The sequence below is a fragment of the Rhinopithecus bieti genome, unplaced genomic scaffold (genome assembly GCF_001698545.2).
Source record: "Rhinopithecus bieti isolate Rb0 unplaced genomic scaffold, ASM169854v2 scaffold_39385, whole genome shotgun sequence".
NCBI lineage: Eukaryota > Metazoa > Chordata > Mammalia > Primates > Cercopithecidae > Rhinopithecus > Rhinopithecus bieti.
This window is the reverse complement of record NW_016816111.1, coordinates 10,333-14,476: the sequence shown is the minus strand read 5'-3', so window position 1 is coordinate 14,476 and position 4,144 is coordinate 10,333. Positions and strand designations below refer to the sequence as shown.

Genomic DNA, 4,144 nt, shown 5'->3' with positions numbered 1-4,144 from the left:
AGAAAAAAGAAAAGAAACAGCGTCTCTTACTTTGTTCCCCAGGCTGGTCTCAAACTACTGGTCTCAAGTGATCCACACACCTTGGCCCCCCTAAAGTGCTGAGATTACAGGTTTGAGCAGCACACCTGGCTTTCTATACTCAGATTCTTTTTTTTGAGACGGAGTCTCGCTCTGTCGCCCGAGCTGGAGTGCAGTGGCTGGATCTCAGCTCACTGCAAGCTCCGCCTCCTGGGTTCACGCCATTCTCCTGCCTCAGCCTCCCGAGTAGCTGGGACTACAGGCGCCCGCCACCTCGCCCGGCTAGTTTTTTGTACTTTTAGTAGAGACGGGGTTTCACCGTGTTAGCCAGGATGGTCTCGATCTCCTGACCTCGTGATCCGCCCGCCTCGGCCTCCCAAAGTGCTGGGATTACAGGCTTGAGCCACCGCGCCCAGCTATACTCAGATCCTAAAACACAAATGTCATCATGTTCTGGCTCAAAATCACCCTTAATAATTGGCTCTACTGGAGCCCCATTTCCCTATACTCCCTGCCCTTGAATATCTCACTGTTGTAACACTGAAACACTTAAAGAGTCTGCTCTCCTTTCTCTCTGGTTGCTTCTAGGGTCTCTTCTTTGACTTTGATGTTCTATATTTTCACTACAGTATGTCCAGGCATGAATTTCTTCCTACCTATCTTGCTTGGTTGGGATTCATTAGATCTCTAGAATCTATGCATTTGGTGGTGCTTATTAGATATGGAGAAAAAACGTCAGAGTTTATGTTTTCAAATACTGCATTTGTCTCATTTTCTCTTCTCTGTCTGGAACTGCTACCTATGTTGTTAGATCTTCCTGTTGTATTCTCCCTGGCTCCTAACCACTTTTTTTGTTTGTTTGTTTTCTCCTCCTCCTCCTCTTCTCCTCCTCCTCCTCCTCCTCCTCCTCCTTCTCCTTCTCCTCCTTCTTCTTCTCTTTTTTCTTTTTCTTTTTTTTTTTTGAGACGGAGTCTCGCTCTGTCGCCCAGGCTGGAGTGCAGTGGCTGGATCTCGGCTCACTGCAAGCTCCGCCTCCCGGGTTTATGCCATTCTCCTCCCTCAGCCTCCCAAGTAGCGGGGACTACAGGTGCCCACCACCTCGCCTGGCTAGTTTTTTGTATTTTTTTAGTAGAAACGGGGTTTCACCAGGTTAGCCAGGATGGTCTTGATCTCCTGACCTTGTGATCCGCCCGTCTCGGCCTCCCAAAGTGCTGGGATTACAGGCTTGAGCCACCGCGCCCGGCCTCTCTTTTTTCTTCTCCTTCTCCTTGCTACTGCTGCTGCTGCCACCTCCTCCTCCTCCCCCTCCTTCTTCAGTTTCTCAGAATTATTCTTTTTTTCCCCTATTTTCCATTTATTTTTCTTTCTGGGTTGAATTCTGGATAATTTCTTCAAATCCATCTTCCAGATTATGAATTCTTTATTCAGCTTTGTCTAAACTATCGTTTAAACTCTCCATTGAGTTTTTAATATATTACAAGGTGTTAAATTTCTAGAAGCTCCATTTATTTCTCCTTCGCATTTGCTTAGTTCTTCTCATTCCTCACCCTTTGCTCATGTTGCTCCATCTTCTCCCACCTCTTCCCCTGGCAAATTCCTGTACAACCCATTTCTTTCCATCCCCAGGGAGCTTTCCCTGACCTCCATGATGGACTGGGACTTTCTCGGGCCCTTCAGTCCCTGGGACTCCCTTGTCACAGCGCTGATCACCTTCAGCGATGATTGGCTGGGTCTGAATCTGCCTCCCCCCTTAGACCTGTGCTTCTCATAAGCAGGGGCCATATCTGCATCCTCTCTCAGGGATAAGTGCAGGAGGTTTTCAATAAACTTGTATAAAATAAAAGCAATTTCCTTAGCCCATCCATCACTCCTTAGTCTTACTTGTTTCATGTACTTATTTTATGTTTTTTTCTGTAAAGTATATTACTTACTGCCAGCTACATGCAATCAATTCTAAAATACTTTCAATAACTAAAAATTGAATAATGGTTAAAAAAAAAACCACATCAACTTTCAGTATAATTTGCTTAAGTTGTTCTAGAAAACACTGCTAATTATTTGTTTCTGCAGAGTGAAGTACAGAAGTGAGCAAATTGATAATTTTTTTTCTTTTTTTTGGAGACAGGGTCTCACTCTGTTGCTCAGGCTGGAGTGCAGTGGTGCCATCACAGCTCACTGCAGCCTTGATCTCCTGGTATCCAGTGATCCTCCTGCTTCAGCCTTCTGGGTAGCAGGGACTATAGGTGTGTGCCACCATGCCTGGCTAATTAAAAATAATTTTTTTTTTTTTATAGAGACAGCGTCTCACTATGTTGCCCAGGCTGTTCTCAAACTCCTAGGCTCAAGTGATCCTCTGGCCTCGGCCTCCCAAAGTGGTGAGATTACAGGTGTGAGCCACTGTACCCAGCCCAGATTGATAAATTTATAAACATCATGGAAAGAATGATAGAAAGGAACTGGAGCCACTTGAATGCCATTTGGATTCCACTTGTCATAAACCACTCCTCTTTTTTCTACCTCTTGGAAAACATCTTTCTTTGGAACAGAAAAATGTTAGTGTCATCTGGTAGCCCTGATCCTCCATATGGGATGGAGTAATGGTATTCACCATTGGCTTCTTAGATTCTGCTTTATTTTTGCCATAGCAGTGCTAAATCAGGTATTCTGGATAACCAGTTAGTAGAATAGATTTTCTCCACAATGCTTTAATCACTGCCTGCCTAAAGATCTCCAAACTAGTGTGTAAGAAACAGACCAGCAAAATGGAAGGATTTGAAATTTGGATTCCGGCTGGGTGCCGTGGCTCACGCCTGTAATTCCAGCACTTTGGGAAGCCGAGGCGGGCAGATCACGAGGTCAGGCGATTGAGACCATCTTGGCTAACGTGGTGAAACCAGTCTACTAAAACTCCAAAAAATTAGCCGGGTGTGGTGGCGGGCGCCTGTAGTCCCAGCTACTTGGGAAGCTGAGGCAGGAGAATGGCATGAACCTGGGAGGTGGAGCTTGCAGTGAGCTGAGATCACGCCACCGCTCTCCGGCATGGGCGACAATGCGAGACTCCGTCTCAAAAAAAAAAAAAAAAGAAATTTGGAATCCACTGACCCCAGGGATTAACTGCAGTTGGTTATCCATCTCAAATCTGGTGCTGAGTTCACAGCAAACCACCCCACCAGCACAGTTTTAATCATATGGGCATGCTTTTCATGGAAAAAGTGCCTGCAAGACCTCCTGCTCCTGCATTCAAACTATTGTGGGAACACCGGTAGGCAAAGTCAACTCTTCCGTCATGTAAGTGGAGTTCAGTATTTCCAACTGTACGTGCTAGATCAAGCCAGCAAAATATCTCTTCACTTGTCCAACTTTCGTGGTAGCAGGTATATTAAAGCGCTGCCCAGGGCCGGGCGCGGTGGCTCATGCCTGTAATTCTAGCACTTTGGGAGGCTGAGGTGGGTGGATCACAAGGTCAGGAGATCGAGATCATCCTGGCTGACATGGTGAAACCTTGTCTCCACTGAAAATACAAAAAAATTAGCCAGGCGTGGTGGCGGGTGCCTGTAGTCCCAGCTTTTAGGGAGGCTGAGGCAGGAGAATGGTGTTAACCCAGGAGGTGGTGGAGCTTGCAGTGAGCCAAGATCTCACCACTGCACTCCAGCCTGGGCAACAGAGCAAGACTCCGTCTCAAAAAATAAAAAAATAAAAAGAGCTGCCCAGTATAAAAATGCAGCCCACTCAACAGGATTGCTATAATCGAGCCTCCTCCCTTCTCAGTTGCTTCAGGGATATCCTTTATTCTTTTTTTTCTGAGATGGAGTCTTGCTCTGTCACCCGGGCTGGAGTACAGTGATGCAATCTTGACTCACTGCAATCTCCACCTCCTGGGTTCAAGTGATTCTCCTGTCTCAGCCTCCTGAGTAGCTGGGATTACAGGCACACATCACCACACCCAGCTAATTTTTTTGTATTTTTAGTAGAGACGGGGTTTCACCATGTTGGCCAGGTTGGTCTCAAACTCCTGACCTCAAGTGATCCACCCATCTTGGCCTCCCAAAGTGCCTCGATTACAGGTGTGAGCCATCAGCGCCACCATGCCCAGCTGATATCCTTTATTCTTTTTTTTTTTTTTTTT

At 46.3% G+C, this 4,144-nt stretch overlaps 1 pseudogene; it reads right to left on the bottom strand.

The window, feature by feature from the left end:
• Window positions 1-2,068: 2,068 nt before the first annotated feature.
• The window catches only part of LOC108516762 (kynureninase-like), an 8,179-nt pseudogene continuing 6,103 nt past the window's right edge, over window positions 2,069-4,144 (bottom strand).